Below are 24,284 nucleotides of genomic sequence, written 5' to 3' on the forward strand. Positions count from 1 at the left end.
TTTTTTTTTTTGTTTAAACCAAAAAGAGATGGTACTTGCTAGTCCAGAAATTCCCAAAATCTCCAGATGGCTAATGATTTTAAAATTATAAAATGGTTCCCAGGCAAAGATCAAATCCAGGCAAAGTCAGGAAAGCATGCTATAACCATGAAGCTGACTATGTGGTTGTAAAAAACAACAAACGAGAAAAGGAGTAAAACTTCAGGAATATCACAGACCATGCCTCAGAAAACTGTTCGGTAAAACAAGGCCTCCAAGCAACGCAAGGATTCTGTCTCTCAGTTATCTCAGCAAAATCCCAAGGTAGAAAAGAGCTAATCCCAAAGGGACTTCTGGATGTGGCTTTTGTTCCATGGCATGAATCTCCAGTAAGGTTCACAGGAGACCTACAAAGTTTTTATGAGACCTGTATTGGCAAAAATACCTCCTGCTTAAACTGAAAGGAATAGAAATAGAACAAATCATAAAGAAGGCTTCTCACCTGCAAATAAAGCCTACCTATCATGGAAATGGAAGGGCAACTCAGTAGTTAGAAAGAAATTCTCAGGCCAAGAGCCAAGGAGAATTCTTCCCAGGCTCTGAGTCTTAATCAAGGAATGGTCAAGTGAATCCTGTCAAGTGCTAAATTTAAGAATTGCTATGGACCATTGACTCCTGTCTCCTCTTCCCTCTCTTTTTGACAGGGGAGTTATTATACACCTGTCCCACCAACGTATATTGGGTGTGTAGCCTGAAGATAACTTGTTTCTTTAGTTCACAGGTCTTCAGATTGAGAGGACCTGTATTTGAAGAAATATTTTCAAGGAACCACCCCTGAGGACATTCATCTTCCCTGAACCTAATTTCAACAATGAGATTCTGGACTTCTAACTGATGGTTAGATGAGACTTTGGGGGACCTTGGGAGAGGAGCTAGTGAATTTTGCATGTGGGACAGACATGAGTCATTGGATTGACATCTTTTTTTTTTTAAAAGATTTTATTTATTTTTTTTTGACAGAGCTATCTCTGACAGCCAGCGAGAGAGGGAACACAAGCAGGGGGAGTGGAGAGGAAGAAGCAGGCTCACAGCAGAGGAGCCTGATGTGGGGCCCGATCCCACAACGCCGGGATCACGCCCTGAGCCGAAGGCAGACGCTCAACTGCTGTGCCACCCAGGCGCCCCTGGATTGACATCTTGACTGAGATCCCAGGCCATAGCCACCCAGCTAAGCTGTTCTCAAATTTGAGACCCACAGATAAGACAATAAATGTTAACTATTGTTTTATTGCTAGGTTTTTATGTAATTTGTTTTGTAGCAATTGATAATGAATACAAAAATGAATCACAGTATTGGACTCAGTGGTAAGCTTTATTTATGTATTACATTCATAATAACATTGAAAAATTGTAATATAACTCTATTGGAGAAAGGGGGAGGGTAAACAGGTGGAGATGTGAGAGAACTAAATACGTGCCCACCTTAACAGAGTCATAGACTCCATCTAAAACTGATGCACTAAGAAATAACAGAAAATGCATAGTATATAGAAAACATGGGGATTAAGTATCAGATGACTTCCCTAGGGCTCGTTTCTAGAAAAGGAAACTGGAGATGGAGAAGATGAGACTAGGAACTAATGCCCCCCCCAAGGTGACCCTCTTAGTGATCTATGATTATTTTAAAAACCAATGAGCATAATAATTGAATGAAAATAGAATTTTTATTTAGAGAAAGAAAGACTCACCCTACATCTCAGAGATTCAGTGGGCGATGTTGGTGAAGACGTGGGCTCGGTAAGCGATAAGCACGACAAAAAATAAAGAGTATTCACTTGAGAGGTGAGCTGCACCTGGCTCCCAAAGTCCCAAAGTGAGGCTGGGGGGCAGAGGGACAGCTCCTGCCTGGGCTGCTGGTTGTGGGGAGCACACACACGAAAGGAGCCGATTCTTGACCCTAGTCTCTTGCTGTTGCATGGTTTTGCCTTTCCATGGAAGTCCTACCCACCATCACACCTTCATACCACCCTAGCAAGAAGCAAAGGAACTTGTTAGGGAAACAGTGCCTTTGGAGAGCATGCTGAGCAGGACGGCTGGGTTGGGAAACCTGCCTCCAGGCCCCCTCTGCCTCTCGTGAGCCCCTCATGAGGCCCCTGCAAAATCGCTCTCTTCCCTCTTCCATAAGACAGGCAGACTGTCATGCGCTGCCTCTCTCACAGGGCCTCCAGGAGAATCAAAAGGTGGGAAAGCACTTCTAAACTGTTAAGTGTGGAGCGATGATGGGTTCCCATTCCCCGGACTTCGGTAACTATATCTCCGCCTCCTCCCGGCATGTTGACTAGCGAACATAGTGCAGCTTCGTGGATTATGAAGAAAAATGGCCCGTTATGCCCATGACCTAGAAAAGCTTCTTCAGGGTCAGAATTACCTGGAAAAATTGTGCAGAGCAGGGACAGTGCCTCTTCTGCAGGCAAATAAAGCACAAACATAACGAGGGCTTAGAGAACTAGTAAATGAAGGTATTAAAACCCCCACTGTGTGAATGTGACAACTTAAGCACCTCACCTCACCCTTCTTCACCTTCACCACTTTCTCCCACAGCTCTGGGTGACACGAGCTTTTAGCTTTTCCTGCCTTCTGTTCCTTCCACTACCCTTCTGCGGTAGGAGGGGTGGTTATCTTTCTTTTTGCTTTTTTTTTTTTTTTTTCCTTTTTTGGTGCAACCTAAAATGGTCAGGGATGAAGAGCAGACTCCATGCTTCTCGTCTTTGGAAGCTCTTCACAGGAGAGAATGGAACATCCTGAGATTGTCCCGAGCGTGCAGCCTGCTGGCTCAGGCGTCTCTGTAGGCAGGTAGGGTGGGAAGATGCTGACGGGCATGGAACTCTGAAATGTCTCTTCCCGGTGATCCCTGTGAGGTAGGGTGGCTCTAAGACTGTGTTGAATTTGTGTCATGTTGAGATGATTTCTCCATCCCTATAGCTAATGTGAGAGTGTTGCCTTGTAGCAGATGTCTGATGCTGCCTGCAATCATACTTCTGGATAAAACACGGCAGGCCTTATTAGAGGTGCTTTAGAGATCTCGTGGCCAAAACAAGGAGGGGACTGTGCCAAGAAAGCCCACGAATTAGTCCATTTAGTTGGGCACAAGGTGTTAGCCTTCTAGAGTTTCCCAAATGTAGCCTTGAAATCTTCTGAAAGAGCAAAGCAGCACATTTACAGGCGTGAAAACCCTGCACATTATGGCCCTTAGAGCTGGAATTGCATCAGCAATTCTGCACCTGCTATTGAACAGGGACTGCATTTTTTTTTTTTTTTAACAGAATGGAGGCCTTGGGATTTGCTTGACGGGGGGTGTGGGTGGGGGGGTGGGAATCCTTTCATTTTGCCGCAGTTCACAAAGAGCTCCGTGTCTAGGACTGTCAGCTGCTCTCAGGAAAGATGAAATTCTACACATTCTTGCTCCATGTGTGCATTGCCCCTGAACGTTTTAGAGGTTCTCTAGAAGATTAATGTAAGGGCAGAGTCCTGAACGGTACCCTCACCTCTATGAGTCCATAGGAAAGGAAGAAAATGAACTGTAACAGATACCATTTCTCAGTGATTAAAACATAAAAACAACCCCAGACTTAAGAGATTGTTAACTACGTCAGGTGACTATTCTTTTCTGTAGCTTTCATGAAAAGTGTCGCTGAGTCATGAAAGCGTCGCTTATAGAAATTTACAACGCAGAGAGTAGTCTCAGATCTAAAAAGAGGATGACAGTGTTTTGGATTTAAAAAATGACAAATTTTTGTGATTCATCCATCTAATCAATCAATATTTCAAGAGTCTTCTAGATTCTGGGATACAGAGATGGTGAAATCCATGTATAGTGACACAATCTCTGCTCTCCAGCTTACAAGAGAGAGACATGAAGAGGAGGATGGAAAGCCAGGGAGAGACAGAGAGATGGAGGGAGAGAGGCTGCGGAAGAGCAGAGACAGAGTAGACAGACATCTTTTGGCCCCACGCGTAGACCTGGCAGAGACATGACCTGAGGTAAGCCACTGATTGCTTGCTGTGGGATATTGGTCAACTCATTCAATCCTTTTAGACTTAGGTGTTCCTATCTGTTAAAAGCTATGTTTTTCAATGGAGCAGAGGAATGATATAATCATATAGATTCTCTCAAATTCTAAACACATGAAAGTTTGATATGCAAGTAAGGGGATTTGTTTTTTCAACAAATATTACAGCGGTCAGGGCTACGTTGCTAAGTACAGTGTGTACAACTGTAGGAAAAAATACATACCGCCACCTCTGACCTTACAGGGCTCACGGTATCATGTGAGTGCTTAAATATGAGCTAGCTCACCTAGTAGGATTTTTGTAAGAGAAACTTAAATTGGTAGTGGCATCTAATAATTACAGTGTTCATGTCAAAGGAAGACCCCAGAGTCTGACCTGTGTCCTCATTCCAGGTCCACCACTTACCAGCTATAAAATGGAGCATTTATTCCTTTAAGCCTTATTCCTACCTGCAAGCCTGGAGCTAATCATACTGACTTTGTAGGGTTGCTCTGAGAATTAAATGAGATAATGCATGTGGAGTGCTTTCCACGGTGACTGGAACAGAGGAAGCACTCAGTAAATGATAGCTTTTGTAATAATCTTTAAAGATCCTTCCAATTCTAAAATGTCCACATTTAGACTATTTTAGTCTCTAAGGTCTACATAGAAGTACCTTACAAAGAGAAAAGACAATGGCGCAGAGCTGCCTGGCACCAAGGAGGCCGTGTTTGGCACATATGTTTGGTGTGGACTCAAAAAATCATGGTTCACTCCAGGAGCACCTGGGTGGCTCAGCTGTTAAGTGTCTGCCTTCGGCTCAGGTCATGATCCCAGGGTCCTGGGATCGAGCCCTGCATAGGGCTCCCTGCTTGTCCGGAAGCCTGCTTTTCCCTCTCACACTCCCCTTGCTTGTGTTCCCTCTCTTGCTGTTCTCTCTGTCAAATAAATAAATAAAATCTTTAAAAAAAATTATAGTTCACAATTTGAGATACACAAATGCTTAAAATTCGCATTTCTACATGCTGGTGGTTCATTTTTTTCTTAGTTGATTAGAGCAAGGGTATGAATCAACAAGTAATGAGATTTATTTATTTAAACTGCTTTTCTTCTATCCCAACCTGATCAAATATATATTTGGATCCCATCATTTCCTGTTCCATGAACTCTGACAGTCCAACATTTCATTGGCTCATCTCCAAAGAGAACAGTTCTCTTTTCTAATATATTATCTTGCTTGAAAAATGATTCATTGAAACAAACACATTTTAGCTGAAATAAGAACCCTCACAAATAACCTAGAAAGCGAGTAAGCAGGCTTTATCAATGAGAAACATTTTTGGTGTGACTTTACCTAAAACAATAAATCCTGAATTGCTATTCTAAGTGCATACTATTTTTCCTTAACTTATGAAAAAAATTTTTTTTCCATGGATTTACTCAAAAAGATTTCCTTAAGCATAATCTGCTCAGACTAGAGGGATTTTTTTTAAGATTAATTTTTCAGGCACCCTTGAGATTTGCATAAATCTTTCTTAATGACAAATCTCTGTTCCGCTACTCTGCTTACCTCCATGATATTTGGAACCATTTTCCTCATGTACATCTTTTGTCTTTCCAGTCACTTTTACAGAGCGTCAGGTAATGAAATCACAAAGGACTTATTCCATTGAAGATTTCCTGAAACACGGGCCACTCTCAGAACAGACTGTTTAATGAGCATATTTTGCCCATTCACATAAAACAGCAAGACAAATTTTCTTTCAAAGGAAAACAGGTTGCATGCATCTTTAACTTTGGCTTCCAATTAGAATAGGCAATAGCGTGTCTCCAAAATGCTAGACAAATAGCCCTGGGTGCCGCTTATATCATTTTGATCATGTTATAGTGACTAACATATGGACCTTCATTGATGTGGATGTCCACCCCACGTGCACTGATACGTAACCACGCCGAGGTCTGTGCTAGTGACAGAGAGCGCAGATACAGTGAGGAAGACACTGTCTCTGTCCCCAAGAGCTCGCAGCTCGTCAAGGAGACAGAGGAGACTTCAGAAGAGGGCACACCACTTGAGCTGAGCCTTGGAGGAAGAAGAGAAGTTTGCCAGGTAGAGGAGAGACGAAATGATATTCCAAGCAGTGGAACAGGCTTTTCAAAGGTCCAACAGTACAAAATTAACACGATAGGGTCAGGAAATGATGATGTCAGTACACATAACAGGAGGACTGTTGTCATTCCTTAAACAAAGGCATTCAATGGGTGAAAGCATGGCTTTGCTAATGCACATTTTGGCCCATTTCCTAATCCTACATCACAGACCACTTGAGCTCGGGTTTCGTGGTCCTTTGGCAGCAGGTGACTGCTTCCTATCACATCCAGCAGACCCTTGGGGGTCACCTTCTTCCGAAAGTCTCCCATGCTCATAAAGTTAGCAGTGACTGACCCACTCTTGAACCGGTGAGTGCAGCATGATTCAAGGGAGAAAAGCATGCGTTCTGAAATCAGTTCTGCCACGTCCTCTGTGACCTTCGGCCATTGGCTTAGCCTCTTTTCCCCACCTGTAAAATGAAGATTAAAGGTACTACCCTCCTAAAGTCGTTGAAAGACTAAATGTGATAAAGCATGTAATGATTTAGATAAGTGGCTGACCCATCATAAGTCCTCAGTCGGTTTTAGCTATCGTTTATCAATATAATACGCTTGCCCCAACCAATGCCTCATTGTCTGCAAAAATAAAATTCTAATAACAGTTCCCTTGTTTGCTTCATCTTTTCTAAGGAAGGTCAGAAGGTGGCTGTTTCTGCTGTTTTCAGCCTAATGAGGAAACTCCATATTCCGGAAGTTAGAGTGCTCCCCTTTCCTTCACATCCTCCCACCATTCCCTTTATTCTACCTGACTTTTGCCAAAGACAACCGAATACCCTTTGTTCATCTGATCATATGATGTAAATAAAACTCAGTAAGAATGCCATCTGAGTCTGTCTTCCTTGACCTCTTCCCACAGGTACTCCACCGACCTCCCCGGGGGTGCGGCAACCCCAGTAGGTAAATACTCCTGGATACACAGGGTGACCCCACAAGTCTTCCTCATAAGCTAGTTCCCCTTGAAATAGGCATGTCCGCCCCTCTCCCGCTAAGATTCTGAGTTCCGGTTGAGGCAGTCATCTCCTGAGATTACATCTTTATGTTATGCCCACTTCGTTCCAAGGCTCTGCCTGTTGGCGTGTAGATGTCTAATGCTCCACGTACTGTTTTGTGTCGCCCCCTCCCCCGCGTTAGCATTGTCCCATGTGAATTCCCTGACAAAGCCCCTTACTGCTCTGTAGTTGGGAACTTTATCTCACCCCTTTATACTCAGTTGAACGTCTTCTCAAACGGATTGGCTGTTCTCCAGGCAAACAGGCTCTTTCCTTTCCTCGTGAAATACAGCCCACGCCTACCCAAAGGGTCATTAACATATCTTAAACTCTGCTTCATGAATCAAACCTTAAAGCTCACAAGCTTGGCAAAGCCCATCTTCATCTCACTTCTAAAGTCCTTAAAGAAAAATACTGCCTGTATTTGTGAGCTGTATTACAGTGACAATGATGTAACAGGTGACGCTTATCAGCCCTGCTATATGTCAGCGGAAACACGTCACAAACATCAGGTCACGTAACATTAACAAGGGTCCTGTGAGACAGGCACTACTAATTTTCTCGTTTTACAAATAAAGGAAATGATGCTTGGAGGTTAAGTAATTTGCCTGAGATCACACCAGTAAGAGGTGTCAGAACCAGGATTCAAGCCCCAAACTTTCTTCATAGAAGACCTGCACTGATAATCATTAGATGCTACCATCTCGCCTCAAGATACTTCAGAATACAAAGGTTTCTGAATGTTATGGGCGCTAGATTAAATAGTTACCCCAAATCTCCCATCTCTCCCTATATCCACACCCCCGTCATGGCCTCATAATGCTTCAGCATGTCCTTTCTGCCCCTTGACTTTTGGCCTGGCCCCGTGACCTGTTTTGGCCAATAAAGCGTGGATAGAAATGATAGGCTGGGGCCTTGTGTTCGTCTCCTGGGCTGCCATAACGAATTCCTGCAAACTTGGTGGCTCACGGCAACAGAAATTTATTCTCTCAAGAGTTCTGTGGGCCAGAAGTCCAAAATCGAGGTATGCGCAGGGTAAGTTCCTTCTTGCCCGCTCAAAGGGAGAATGTGCCCCACGTCTCTCCCCTAGCTTTTGGCAATTGCTAGCAATCCTTGGAGATCTTTGGTTGTGACAATAAAAATCCAGTCCCCATCTCTGTCATCCTATGATCTTCTCCCTGTGTGTTTGTGTCCAAATGTCTCTTGTCTTCAGGACGCCGGTCATGAGGCTAACATCTACCTCAACCCAGTTTAACCTCATCTTAACCTGAGGACATCTGCAGAGGCCTGATTTCCAAATAAGGCCACATTCATAGGTAGGAGAGGGGGAGCATGAGGATTTCAATACATCTTTGGGGGGTACATAATTCAACCTACAACAGGCCTTAGAAAGCATGTGGTTTTTCTGCTGGCCTCCTAGTACTTCTGCCATCACCAGGGAAGGAGCTCCTCCCCCAGATCACTGCTGCCCTTCATCCCAGGCCCAAGAACGAATACGTGTGGACCTGCCCCAGCCAGATGGGCCCTCAGCTCAAAGAAGGGTCAAGTCCAGCTGATGTGAGCCACCGCCATCTGACCCACAGACCGTGAGAAAGCATGAGTGTTGCAATTCACGGTGTTTTGAGAAGGTTTATCATGCAGCATTTTTGCAGCAAAACCTAAACCTGCCTTGTTTCCTACCCATTAAAGATAACTAATGCAAGGCTACAACGTGGGGAAAAGCCCACCTGCAAGAGCAACAAATGCCAGACAATACCTAGGCATATCACCCCGCGGCAGATCTTGGTCCTGTGAACTTAAACTTTCTGTTATTTATGGAAAACAGACTATCTTCCAATTAAAAAAATTATTTGAGACCCCACTGGAGGTTCACTGAAGAAGCAACGTGAGCCTGTCCATAGATAGTGAGGAGGACAGAGCAGAGCAGAGAAAAACAGCTTGATATTTTGTATAAAACAAAATATCCCTGCCCTTCAATAGCTCGTGATCCATTGAATGAGTAGGAGAACTTCTGTGGGTGAACGGATAAGCGATATCCTGTCACGATTATGTCTATATATTTGTTTCTTGTTCCTCCAAGGCAATGCTGAAAAGGAACAGCAGCCGCAGGGCAGCCTAGCCATTTCACGAGGAACAAAGACGTGTATGCGTGCCCCCAGCGGCCGGACATACGTCAGGCTCTTCATTCGGGTGGGTCATGGGAGTTCAAGTTGCACATCACGCTTTCCAGCCAGAGTGACTCTGACTTCCGTATCTCATTCAGCCCCTTCCTCTTGCCGTGCGTTTCCCTGACTACACTCAGGCTTCTCCAAGCAAGACTTTCCACGCTGATAATTAGAACTGATGTATTTATGGGACTTCATTTTTGCGATGGATCATCCCATCTGAGGCCAGTATTTCCTTTTGAAGTCTGGAGAATTTGAACCTTAAAGGAACCGAACAGCTCCCAGAGAACAGAGCCCCAGGGAATTAAACTTGAGCCTAATCTTCAGATCATTAGCACTCTTTTTCCTTCATGCACAAAGAGTAACCTTTGGTGGCAAAAGTCATTAATGACCACACATAAAACCCTAATTAATCAAAGTGTGAATCCAACTCTTGACAAGCTGTTTTCATCTCCATTAGATTTGTGGTTTGCAGAAATCGGAACTGCTGCGCCCAGAACAAGAAGCGATCATATTCTACGGTGTTGAAATCTGAGTCACACGAGCTTCAAATTCCTGGAAGATTTTGTGTGAGTCATTGTTCCCCAGGAGGATTTCTAATTCAGTCAACAAAAAGCATTCAAGTATTCATCTTTTGTTACCAATTACTCAATTTCAGAATGACTCGTATCCACAGTACTCACTGGATCTATAGGTCTACAAAACCCACCTTAGAACAATTTGTTCTATTACATGAGTACCTAGAAAAGTTCTGTTATGCCGAGCGCGGTCTTCTTGTTTCTCGGGCAGACAGTGGCCTAGGAAATGCCCCCTGGACGGTTGTTTATTATTTGGGAATCTGCTCCCGCAGGAGGACAGGAGCATTTACAACATTACTGCGGGACGGATGGAAANACAAAAAGCATTCAAGTATTCATCTTTTGTTACCAATTACTCAATTTCAGAATGACTCGTATCCACAGTACTCACTGGATCTATAGGTCTACAAAACCCACCTTAGAACAATTTGTTCTATTACATGAGTACCTAGAAAAGTTCTGTTATGCCGAGCACGGTCTTCTTGTTTCTCGGGCAGACAGTGGCCTAGGAAATGCCCCCTGGACGGTTGTTTATTATTTGGGAATCTGCTCCCGCAGGAGGACAGGAGCATTTACAACATTACTGCGGGACGGATGGAAACAAGGAAGGGCACAGGGTGAGCTCTGGGATTTGGGGTCATTTATTAAAGCTCTCTAAACTTCAGTTCCTGTAAAGTAAAGATGATAATGTTGCCTGCCTATCTTTCAGGACGATTATGAGAATCAGTACAAGGGGCACCTGGGTGGCTCAGTTGGTTAAGCGTCTGCCTTAGGCCCAGGTCAGGGTCTCAGGGTCCTGGGATCAAGCCCCGTGTTGGGCTCCCTGCTCACCTGGGAGTCTGCTTTCCCTCTCCCTCTGCCTGCTGCTCCCCCTGCTTGTGCCCTCTCTCTGTCAAATAAATAAATAAAATCTTAAAAAAAAAAAAAAAGAAAATCAGTTCAAGTTAGTAAATGTATAAAGCAGTACCTACTATGCCCAGCCCTGTCATAGCTATTTCTGGAANCGTGTCAGGCTCCCTGCTCAGCTGGGAGTCTGCTTTCCCTCTCCCTCTGCCTGCTGCTCCCCCTGCTTGTGCTCTCTCTCTCTCAAATAAATAAATAAAATCTTAAAAAAAAAAAAAGAAAATCAGTTCAAGTTAGTAAATGTATAAAGCAGTACCTACTATGCCCAGCCCTGTCATAGCTATTTCTGGAAACACAAAGGTAAACAATATTACTTCTTGACGCACTGGTCATTTAATGGAAAAATAAAATAATTTACATAGATCGTTAAAAATCCTCACAAATACAAAGTAGGGGTAAAATTAGGAAGTCAGCATTGGAAGGGAATGGAAAGATTCTGAAGCCCACCCCTCTCTTCTTAAATGAACTGAATGCCACAGAGATAAGTGACTTCTGCCAGCATCTACAATTAAATATTCGCTGTTATGATACTCCAATTTTTTTTTTAAAGATTTTATTTATTTATTTGACAGAGATAGAGACAGCCAGCGAGAGAGGGAACACAAGCAGGGGGAGTGGGAGAGGAAGGCAGGCTCCCAGCGGAGGAGCCTGATGTGGGGCTCGATCCCATAACGCCGGGATCACGCCCTGAGCTGAAGGCAGACACTTAAGAACTGAGCCACCTAGGCGCCCCGATACTCCAATTTTTAAGCAGATTCCTGGGAACTCAGATAGTCAGCTGTGATGTAAACAATTCTATAGGGAGGGTTGACGACATCTAGAGAAACCCTTTCGTTCTGGTTGACACTGCAGGTGAACGGACCGGCAGGGGATCAGACTGACCAGCTTGGATTCTGAGTCTGCCACTAACTAGCTAGTGACCTCTTGTAGCAATGTTATTTACATTCCCTGTGTCTCATTTCCTCCTCTGTGACATGGAGATAATAATCGTACCCGATCCCACAGGATTGTTGTAAAGATTAAATGAATTGATAGGTAAAGGGTTTAGAAGAGAGTCTGGCACATGACAAGCTCTCAGTAACTGTTACCTATTCGATGGGATTTAAGTAAAGGGAAGACTCCCCTGGGTCATTCTGTGTATGGGAGAGGTCCCAACGGAAGGGACAATGGGGGCTGGACCCAAAGGCAGCACGCAAGGCAGCAAATGCAGTGAATTCTCTTACCCCACAAACCAAACCAGAACTGCTACTGTAGGCTAGTCCTTCCCTTTCACAAAGGCGTCAGCTAACATCCTGAGCATTTCGGACCTCACGTGTGAGTGCTGGTGGAGAGAACGAGCCTGTGATCCTAGGACTGCAAGCCGACTCTCATCCACGGCTCCCCCCAGCAGCTTACTCAGGGTTCAATGAAGGCAGGAGAGGCAGCCCCTGCTCCAGGATAAAGGCATTGGTCACCCTTCATTAACAATTCATTAGCATCCTCTGCCCCCACTGGATCTGGCCTGAAGGTTGACAGGCAAAGCCTGGAGGGGTTGTTTTGGCTTACACACTGATCACACCTGAGTATCTGAGGCTTCGTCACCTTGGCAGAATGTGACATGCACTACGGACCCTAGGTCAGGGTCGCCCTGGGACAACGGTCCATTTCACAGACTCCCTGGGTTTGCAGGGGTAAAAGCAAAGGCAGAGAAGAGAAAGAACAGGGCTGTAACCGAGTCCATGGAAGTGACATGGCTGGAGAAAGCGGGTCGGCTCAGAGGTGTGGCCAGCACAGGACAGGCAGGGTCCAACAGGAAAAAGGAGTTGTGCACACCCAGCTTTTGGGCTCAGAGCAGGGGATCTAGCCCCGAGGTCGAGATCTGTCTGATCCCCTCTAGAGACATCCCTTCCGTGCAGAGGAAAGCATCCGGCTTCATTTTACATTCCAAGCAGACAGCCAGCTAGCTCCCTCTTCTCGCTGCGGTTCCAGCCTCGCCTGGCTGTCTTCCGATGATAATTTGACTTCCCACGTAGATTCCACCACGGGGAAAGGATGTGCTTGAAACGGAATGCATGTCTGATCTCCTGGCCGATTTTACTTGTCATTGTAAATTAATAAAATGGCATTTTGATTTACACATCTGTCTCTCGTGAACTTGGTTAGGATGACTGAGGGCCCGATAAACTGATCTTACCTTAGTGTGCTGACAAAACCAATTCCCTCAGTTTTTTTGAACCTGAAACCCTAGAGGCCAGACCCTGGGCTGTGGTTGAATCACCAGGGTAAATTCCCCATTGAAGTATCTGGCAGTAGGATAGCCAGGACTCCCTTCCCTACCTCTAATCAAACACATTTTTTTCTCCGGACCTCAGTCTTTCAAGGTGAACACTCCATGTCCAATGCCCACTCTGATGATCGATTCCATGGTGACAAACACAGGAAATGGGAAGTCTGCCCCTCCCCCGAGCTACCCAATCCATGTTTTGACATGTCTGCAAGAGCACCTAAGCGCATCCTCATTCTGGCGAGCATGTGATTTTTTTCACGTTTTATACATGTCCTCTATTCAAAACTATTTAGTCATTATGTTTTTATAACCCGAGCTTTCCTAAGCCTATCCGACAGTACAAATTAGGTTATATGTTATCATTAAACCCAATGGTTCTGGCTGGGCAGCACCCCCTGCAGGCAGGCATACCCTCAGCCTCTGTCCCCAAGTCTCCAGTCTGTCCTGGGAGCCCTGGGATGAGATCTCCCTTGTGCTCACAGCCTTCTGCTCTGACCTCTTTTTTAGTGTTTGCTGCCCTCAGGTCCTTTTCAAGAGAGCCCGGCCTTTGCCACGCCCCTGCTTTTGGTGCACTGATCTTTGAGATTTCTTCTAAGAACACTGGCTCTTGGCGGCTGCATCTCAGGGTGACAAGGGCATGATGTTCCCTGCAGTCACCTCTGTGCCCCTAGAGCCACACATTGATGGTGCAGAAGCAGGTGACGCCCCTTCCCCCAGGCCTGTGCTGCACAATGTCCCCTAGGGTCCCAGGATCTTACAGTGTCCTCAGGAAACAGCCCTTTCCTTTTCAACCTGCAGCTCCTCTCTGAACACTGACCAAGCTTAGAAGTAGGGGAACATAGACTTTCTGTCCTCTCCGAGCTTCTGTGCCTGCCTCCGATCTGGAGCATGCTCGGAAAATCTCCTTCTCCAAAGTCATACCGTTCATTGGTGCAAATAGACCCCGGCAGCCCTGGGTCTCAGCGCCAGCAATCTCCATTCAGGATCTGGGAGGAAAACCCTGACAGCCACTCACCAAATATCTGTGGGCAAATGCTCAGTATGCCAGCTTCGGAGCTAGCTTGTGGTGATGAAGAGAAGAACGAGATAGTCTTAGAAGTTCAGAAGCTGGGAAGCGAGGCAACAGGACTCATTTACAATTAACCATGATACACTGTGATAAGGACTATAATAATGGTATGTATAAAACATCCTAAAACATGAAAGAAAAGAGGCTTCCTAATGCAGAGGTCAGGCAGTAGCAGACAGGAACTGAGTAAAGGAAAGGAAGTGTCCTTAAAGGCTTGCTGGAGATGACAGGAAATGGCCCTTCCGAGCCTGAGTTTACCCGGCAAACTACAGAGGGCATTCCAGGTAAGGGGGAAAAATGTGAACAAAATGCTGAAGGAATTTTATTCTCTAAGTTTGATAATTCCATACACGGCATTTTGCTACATCTGACTGGCAGCTTTTCAGTAAAACCTTCTGAAAAAAACAGATGTTGCAAAGGAATTTGATCCGTTCTCTCTCCCGATTGCTGAGACTGAAAAACAGCAAAAAGAAGAGGAGGGGGACGGGGAGGAAGATGACGGCAAGAGCATTTCACCCCCATCCACCAGGTGTGACTTAGCTGAGGAAATTGCGATGAATGTGAGTAGCGTCAGCAGTCCTTTGAAGAGTCGTGCATCAGGCACTGATTTCCATCAGACATGTGCTCGTAAATTAACCAGGAAGAAAAGTCCAGCATTGGTCAAGGCATGCAGAAGTTCTAGCCTCCTCCCATCTCTCCTAGACCCGTGAGACTTGCCAAACCTGAAAGCTGTCCAAAAAAATGGGATGGAGGGGCAGACTCTGGGTTCCCCCGGCTTCTCATCTACTTTCCCATTTGGGGAGGAATCTCAAGATACATGAGCCCATTCATCACCTTTACTTATTTTAGATATTCTACTAGTATTTAACCTAGATGTTCTAAGAAACAGTATTCTCGCTGCCAGAAAAGGAGCTGCAGAGAAAGCCAAAGCACCTCCCCGGGGGCCCAGCATGCTGAATCCACCTCGTTCGCAGATGAAGATGTCTGTCATGAGGTAGGAGCGGTTGCCTCCTCCCAAAAGGTCGGGGCTCCCACAAGGATGAGGGAATTGGCCTCAGCTCAACAAGCCTGGCAAGTTCTTCCTTAGAAGGATCCCTATCAGCGTTTGCCTTATTTGATATATCAAAAGTGGCATCTTTATGCAACACGAATTATACAAAAATATCTCCCAGAACTACACAGTGGAGGCTCTCATCTCAAGTCACTCTCGGTGTGAGACTTGTGTCATGTCTGTGCTGAGGAAATGAAGGCAGGTGGACCACAGATGATTCACATCTCAACATGACATGCTTGTTCTAGGGGCGACCTCTCCTTAATTTTCTGAGTATTTAAATAAGAAATCCAAGGTATCCCAGAAGATAGTTTTTGAAGTCAGGTCCATCTACAGAAAATACGCATTTTCTCTCTTCCTTTTCAGGTCAGACAAGGCCATCTTGCATCCGAGCATCGGCCTCTGGTCTTGACACGTAAGAGAATTTTGATTCACAGAGCACCTCTAAACTGCAGGAAAATTCATGTGCCGGAAGCATTCACCACCCTGCTGACAGACCAACAACAGCTGTGTCAAAATGTTCAGTATTTCCAATGGCCAGGAGTGTTAGTACTTAGGACCCTCTGGATGAGGAAAATACTAGAAGACAGAAGCTCCTTGCTACAGGCAGCCCACCAGCTACTTGACAAGGGGCTGCAAAGTCTTTAGGATTAGAATGACAGCTCTCCAGCCCAGATCCTATCCCTGTTCCATATTTTCAACCGTTAAGAGCATGGAGGGAACTTGAACACTTCTTGGAAAATGAGGGCAATCCTGCAAGAACAGTGGAGACTTTGTGGGTCATCATCGAATTGTTTCTTTGGAACCTGGTATGGTGTTTTGGACATCTTGACCTGCTCAAGAACTTACCTGGATTGATTCTCACTTCTGAGCATTGTAGGAAGTACCTGAAGGTTCACCACAATTGTGTGTTTGAAGGTGGTAAATATTTTTTAATACAAATATTATGGGGTGATATGAAATTATATCAGGACCTGAAACTTCCCCGCTACATCCCCACACCCCAAATTATCCAAAGGTCCCCTTAGTATCCAAACGTCCCTCATTTAGCCAAGAACCATCGAAAAGTATGATAAATGCATTAAAATGAATATTTATGGAACAATGAGTCGGATGTTAGAGACAATGAATACGGTTCACATTTTAAAAGACAGCAGAGCTTATATAGAGAAATAGTATTTCTCTTGCTTACTCTATATTTATTTTATTTTATATTTTAAGATTTTATTTATTTATTTGACAGAAAGAGAGACAGCCAGGGAGAGAGGGAACACAAGCAGGGGGAGTGGGAGAGGAAGAAGCAGGATCCCAGCAGAGAAGCCTGATGCGGGGCTCGATCCCAGGATCCTGGGATTCCGCCCTGAGCCGAACACAGACACTTAACGACTGAGCCCCCCAGGCGCCCCTTTGCTTACTCTATATTTAGAGTACAAATGGCATATGATCTTCTCACACTTGGCTGGGAGTCCACACCACTGTGATAGTGCCTAAGTGCGGAGTGATGGGATGTGGAAAAACCTCCAAATGTGTGTGCATGCATCTGTGTGCTTTTGATATGTATCATACAGCCTGTGTGTAAAATAACACTTCAATAAAAAATACAAGAAAAAAGCTAAAGACATAGCAACAGCAAACTGTCATTTTTTTGGATGAAAAAAAGCAGCAACAAAAGGCCTAGAGCAAAACCAGGAGAATGAAAGGAGATATTGCAAAAACACCATTTTTATAAGCCGCATCAGCTGATGAGAGAGCAAACAGGTGCCCCTCAAATTTAATAATGTATTTGAGTAATAGAACTTTAAAAATAATATTGAATATATTACATAAATGTATATACAAAAATGTATGTATTTATGGTCTTTCCAAGGATGGGATCCTCGGTGTGGTCCTACAATAGCTGGCCGCTGTGTCTTTAGGAAGGAAGCAGGATAGCATAAAGGGTAAGGTTCTAGAATCAGGCTTCAGTTCGCAGCTCTTCGGTTCTCTTAAGAAGAAAAATACTTCATTTACCTGAGCTTCCATTCCCTCATCTGTAAAATGGGATAATAAAGACAGCTGTCTGTGATAATGCATGCAAAGTGCCGACCGCAGCGGCTGCTCCGAGGTAGGTACCCCATGCACATCAGTCCTGAGCCCCTTGACCGTCAGCATCCCAACATTGCCTCCCCTGCGATGGCCAGTGCTAAGGGCTCTCCTCTGACGGAGGAAGGGTGTTGCCTCGGGGACAGTTCATGCCCGTGTTCTGTAACTTTACTGATTTCTGTTAGTTATGTGTCTGCCCTATTGCGGTACTGAGCCTCCCTTTGGACGTCCTTTCTGTGGAGGAGAGAAGAAGAAAAGGAAACGGTAGCATTTCTTTGACTCAGGTGACAATACTTTAACTTCCACTTCCCGGACCATGGAGCCATAGAAGGAGCTCCCAGGAACATTATCTAAATTCCAGGGCACACCAGCATTCCTGAGCACCTGCGTCTGCTAGCACTTGCTCTAAACAGCAGTTCCCTGATCAGAGTCTGATGCCGAGTCCAGCCCACATGCCTGATGCTGTTCTCTTGTACGGTGCTTTTATTGAACTAACTCCACCCAGCAATCTGGATGGACCTCGATCCAGTAAGTGTGCCTGCATCTGACTAGATTCCGTTAGGGACAGATTTCAGGCTGCCCACAGGCTTCTTGCCACACACGACACGTGGCTGGTGTTGCCCAACTCCCTACTCTGCTGTTATCGAACCTGAATTTTAATCTCACTGGGACCCCTGCTACTGTTCTCTTCTACAGAAAATAGATCTTTCTGAGAGATTATAGAACATTTCCCAAGTACTAATCATATGGTAGGAAATGAAGACCGTCTCAATAAATTCGAAAGAATAGAATTTGGGTAGGCCACATTCCCTAATCACAATGCAATAAAACTAAAAGCAATTTGTTTATAACAACAACAACAACAACAAAACTCTGCCATTTGGAACTTCCTAAAAAATCTTCTGGTAACCATTGGACCAAGGAAGAAATCGATAGTACAATAACATATCATTGAGAAAATAATAGAAAAAATGAATACATATTGAAGCATGAAATGAGGCCAAGTGGGATTTAGAAATAAATTGATAAATTCTAATTGTTTAATTAAAGAACAAGACATGAAGGCCTTAAGATTTTTGAGACACAAAATTGTCCCAAGGAAGGATATAATAAAGTTAAGAGCAGAAATAATGACATCTTTCCCATAATGAGTGACTACTATGTGTCAGGTTCCTTACTGTATATTCTCTAATCTCTACAAGATTACAAATGGGGTTTTATTATTTTATTTACAGATGGGGAAACTGAGTATCAGTGAAGATGGGGAACTGGTCCCAGGCTTCACAGCTTTTAAGTTGTGAAAAGAACTTGAGCTCAGGTCTGTCTGAGTCCAGACATCGCCCTATTTCCACTATATTCCAACCCCTGAAATATGCTCTTCCTAATACCCTGCACTCGTATAAACACACATGAAAAAATAAGCCACAGGCTGGGTCATCGAAAAAAAAATTGTATAATGGATATAACTCAGAAAAATTTCATGAACAAAAAATATAACAATAAATATAATTTTATACCTGATACAGAGATTTTAAAATAGAAGCTATTCTATATAAAAGTACGTAACACTTGAGAAGATCTTAGCAGAATAATTTTATAAAAATATATAATGACTAAAATTGGCACAATAAATAGTCTATCAGTTAAGATTTGGTATGGTTTCAAGTGACTGGAAATCCAAAATAAGAGTGAAGTATTTTCTCTCTCTCTCTCTCTCTCGCTCACACACACACACACACACACCACACACACACACATACACACACACATTTAAAAATCCAGGGCTTGGGGCACCTGGGTGGCACAGCGGTTAAGCGTCTGCCTTTGGCTCAGGGCGTGATCCCGGCGTTATGGTATCGAGCCCCACATCAGGCTCCTCCGCTATGAGCCTGCTTCTTCCTCTCCCACTCCCCCTGCTTGTGTTCCCTCTCTCGCTGGCTGTCTCTCTCTCTGTCGAATAAATAAATAAAATCTTTTAAAAAAAAAATCCAGGGCTTATTCTATTATTACGTTGCTCTGTCATCCTCAAGACGAAGTTACTACTTTGTGGTACAAAATAACTACTTAGGCTCCAGCCATCAGATGTGCATTTTAGCAAGTGTGGAAAAAAGGCACATACTGTCCTTTTAAGGACAATTTCCAGAAATTGAGCATATCACTTGTACACCTACTCCTTGATGGACACACTCTAAGATGGTCCCCAAATATCCCCACCTTTTGGTAGTCACACCTTTATGTAAATTCTTCTCCCTGAGTGTGAGTAGAACTTACAATTTATTTCTAACAGATAGAATATGCCAAAGGTGATGGGATATGGCTTCTGTTCTAGAAGATCATAACTTTATCTTGTAAGCTTAGTCTTTAGTGACACTCCCCTTTGCTGGCTTTGATGAAGAAGCTGATATTCAAAGAAGTCTACCTGACAAGGGTAGCTTCTGGTCAACAGGTGGCAAAGATCTGAGGCCCTCAGGTCCACAGAGAACTGAATCCTGCCAAGAACTACACGAGCTTGGATCGTGGATCCTTCCCCAGTCAAGCCTCAGAAGAGACCCCAGCCCTAACTGCCACCTTGATTGCAGCTTTGTGAGAGATGTTCCAAATGCCAGGCTAAAAGTCAGAAATTCTGTCACCAAGGAGGAAGAAGAGAATGAATATTGGGGCCCAAATGGCAGTCTCTGCCACAAGCAGACTAAGTAAACAAGTAGCCAAGAGAAAAATGAGAAATGTTATCAGAGGGCTAGATGTAATATACTATTTCAAGCCACAGTGCTCTTATTATTAAATTTTTTCAAACATTTAAGAAACATACAAACAAAGAGACCCTCTGTCATTAAAAAAAAATTACAAATTATTTGTGGCTGGTAACATTGCAAATTGGAATAATCCTTTTTGCGAAACTGTTTATAACATATATAAGAGCCAAGGAAGGTCTGTACCTTTCGACTCGGTAATTCTACTCATAAAAGTGTATCTTAAAGAACTATCCAAAACGCTGAGAAAGAAGACTGCAAAAAACTGGTCATTGCAGAGATATTACTAATAGTAGAACTTTAAAATCACCTCAATATTCATTAATAGGTCAACCAATGAGCAAATCACGTTTCATCTTGTCAATGAAACTATCACAGTCATTAAAAATTGTAATTACAAAGCTATTTTGTAGCATTAACAACTACAATGTAAAAATGCAAAGGAATGAAAGTAGAGTTCAAAAAACATATTTAAAAAAATAACGAATAGAAATACAACAATGACCAAAGCGGATTGTTTTGGCTAATGGTATTACTGCCGGTTGTTTTCCTCATGTTTCCCAAATTTTCTCTAATGACTTGTATCACTGACAAATTTAAAAACAACAAGTTTGAATAATAAAAACAGCTTCACTAACAGGCCTCACAATCAAGATATCAAACACTTTGACTACTCTTTACATACCTTATGTCATCTTCATATGGAGTCCCTACCAAGAGTGTCCCTGTTTTGTGGTCAAGAAACCAGGGGCACCACGTACACCACTAGGACATGGCAGAGAAGGATTTAAATCCACGTATGCCTGATTCTAAAGCCCAGCATTGAAACCACTGGGCGAAAGAGCAAAGAATAAGGCAAAGAAGTGGAGATAAGTAGAATTTCATGAAAGGAATGAGTGGATAAGGCAATCGCTCAGAACCCACAGTGGAGGAGAGAAATTACTTCAGCTCATGAATTCAAAGGCAAGAGTCCACAGCCCTTGGGTGTCACAGGGCTTGTAGAATCTTTGTTTTAAAGCCTGGACATCCAACATTTCAAGAGCTCACTCTTTCAAGAGCCCCTGATCCCTTGGAAGGATGTGCTTAGGTTCCTTTTGTGCCTAATGATCCACAGTGGGAGAAATTACTGGCCTTGTGACCTCTATCACCTGGCAACAGTGGGGCTACCATGTTCTCCCTCACCAGCCCACTGGTAATGTGACAATCCATCAAATGCCCACAAGGGCCATAATGAAGCACTACCGAGCGACGGTGATTTCAAATCAAAGCCAAAGAAACATGTGCTTTAAAAACTCTTCTGAGGAGTCAGATGGTGACAGCAGGGAACAGGTTTTGTGAGCTGAGGGGCGCCTCTCTTCTACAGCTGAGTTTTCATATGTGATGATAATTTACTTAGAGTTGCTGACATCCCCACATAGAAATTTACACAGCTCGAGCCTTTCTTTAAAAATAGTGATTTTTAGCTGCATCACCCCTGCCAACCAGTAAATGTGTGGGGACTTATGGGGTTGCCAACCACTGTTTTGCAACGATCACGATAAAGATTATTTCAGGCAAGAATCATCAACAGATGTGAAATCTGAGGGGTAGAAAGGGAATGTGAGGAGATCAGGGTATTTATTTGGTGTTAATGTGTCTCCCCACAGAATATTTATTCATCGTAAGAGGAAAAATAACAATTATACTGTGGAGAAACGGGATTGGTAATATTAGTAATGAGGGGCAGAGGGGCCTCATCGGCCTCTGGATACAATCCCCGAAGAGGACCCAGTCTCAGTTTTGTGGTATTCTGGTGTTTGGGGCATAAATGGAATCCAATGGTGAAGAAACTTCAGACCAACCCATATTGAAACCATTCTCTAAAATAACTGGCCTTGGGGTACCTGGGTGGTTCAGTCAGTTAAGCATCTCTTGATTTCAGCTCTGGTCATGATCTCAGGGTCGTGAGATCGAGCCCCATGTCTGGCTCTGCACTGGGTGTGGAGTTGCTTAAGATTCTCTCTCCCTCTGCCCACTCCGTCTCTCAAATAAATAAATAAATAAATCTTTAAAAAAAAATAAAACATTTTTAAAAAATAAAAAATAAAATAAAATAACTGGCCTTTTCTCTACAAAAATGCCAGTGTTGCAAAAAATGAAAGATAAAGTCTTGAGAAATAATTCCAGATTGAAGGAGAATAAAGAGACATCATACCTGATCCTAGACCTTGTGTCCTAAATGGGAGGGAAACACCTGTTTAAAGCTCATTATTGGAACAACTGAGCACCTTGGAATATGGATCTGATAAAGCAGTGGTCAATGTTACATTTCCAAGTTGTATAACTGTATTACGGTTACGTACAAGAATAACTGTGTTTCCAGAAAATACATGTTGAAGTAATAAGCACGGAGATGCCATCACCACGATGTGTGTGTGGAGAGAGAGAGAGAGAACAAATGAGGCAAAATGTTAGCGAACTGGTGAAGCTGGGGAAAGGGCGTACGAGAATCTCCGAACTGCTCTCGAGCTTTCTGCTAGCTGTGAAATTCGTTCAAAATAATAAATTAAACTGAAAAAATATATATAAATATATATACTTATATATTTAAATATAATATGAAATTAAATTAAATATATACTTATATATTTAAATTATATTTATATATATTTAATTCTAGGAATAGGTGTTTATATATTCCTGAGCGAATTAAGAGCTTTCCCTTCCTTCTTCTCGTTCTCACCCAGTTAGGACAATTCTCCTAAGTGAAAGGTCGATACTTTATATTCCTATTCTCATTTTCATCTTTAGGGAGATAAATCTCTTCCCTCATTGCTAGTTTTGTATGTTGTTTTATCTTCTAGTTTTCTTTTGAGTCAGGTAAGAAATGAGAATTTGCTCTCCCGGTTGACAAATGAAAGCAAAGGAAAAACTGGAAGTACAGAGCATCTGGCTGGGAGAGGGCAGGTCCCATTTGGATTTTGCACTAGGGCTCTGTGGCTCCCTGGTGATCACAGCAACCTAGGTGGTGGCTTGGAGCCTAGTGGGAGCCCAAGGCCAGAGGAGACTCCTGGGCCCTTGTGAGCTGCTCCACTGTCGCTGGGGGCTCACCACTTCCTGGCTTGTCCCCAGGAGCACCTGCGATCCCATGAAAGAGGCAGAGCCCAGAGCTCAGCCTTTGGGCAACTATTCTTTTTTTTTTTTTTTTAAGATTTTATTTATTTATTTGACAGAGAGAGAGACAGCCAGCGAGAGAGGGAACACCAAGCAGGGGGAGTGGGAGAGGAAGAAGCAGGCTCCCAGCAGAGCAGGGAGCCCAATGTGCAGCTCGATCCCAGAACCCTGGGATCACTCACGCCCTGAGCCAAAGGNACTCACGCCCTGAGCCGAAGGCAGACGCTTCACAACTGAGCCACCCAGGCGCCCCTGGACTCCTATTCTGACCCAGAGACCATCCTCCCTCTTCTCCCCAGCAAGGCTATAATGATTTTTCCCCCATTCCTTTTGGACTCATTTCCTTTTAGTTAGAAATGCACTTCCCTGATGATTCGCTTGTGGGGGCTCCTGTATTTAATCATGCCTCCCCCTCCCCAAACTATGTGAAATTAATTGTTATCTGACAGGGCCCAAACCTCTCCTACCCCATCTTCTTGCACAGTACTCCATCTCTTTAAATTATAGCAATAATGAAACTGCCTTAAGTAAGCCCTACCCTCCTGTTACAGCAGTCCCATTCAGGCAATTTCCTTCAGGTAATTTCCTTCATGTCGATGTTATTACTCACGCTCACTGGGGTTCGAGAGCTCTATGTGCAGACACAGGGTGAGATTTTATGTTGGCTTTGGTTGTTGGTTAACTACCCTGGCGACGTTAGGAATTTCTACAACTCTATAAAACCTACATCCTTGTTTTCTCCCTCCCAAATCTCTTCTTCTGGGGAAATAGGAAAGCAAGCCCTTCTGCCGTTTTCCCACTGAAATGCAGTCAGCGTATAAATCTCCAGGCCCAGGGAAACGTTGATCTTTATAGCTCTTGACGTTACTCACATCAGAAAACATGACAGACTGGAGGATCCGAGTTCTGAATGCCTTACCCAAAGCACCATATTGTGGAATTCCTCAGATCCCTATCATGTCACAGAAAATACGAAGCATTCAGTGTAATTCTGCTCTGTGTCAGCCTTGCAAACAGAAGGTGCTAGTGTGTTTTCCACACCTTGGTGTTCTAAACCAACACGACCCGGAGGCCCTCCTGTTTTGAGCTTCCTACATCTGA

Source organism: Ailuropoda melanoleuca, chromosome 18, assembly GCF_002007445.2.
Source record: "Ailuropoda melanoleuca isolate Jingjing chromosome 18, ASM200744v2, whole genome shotgun sequence".
Lineage (NCBI taxonomy): Eukaryota > Metazoa > Chordata > Mammalia > Carnivora > Ursidae > Ailuropoda > Ailuropoda melanoleuca.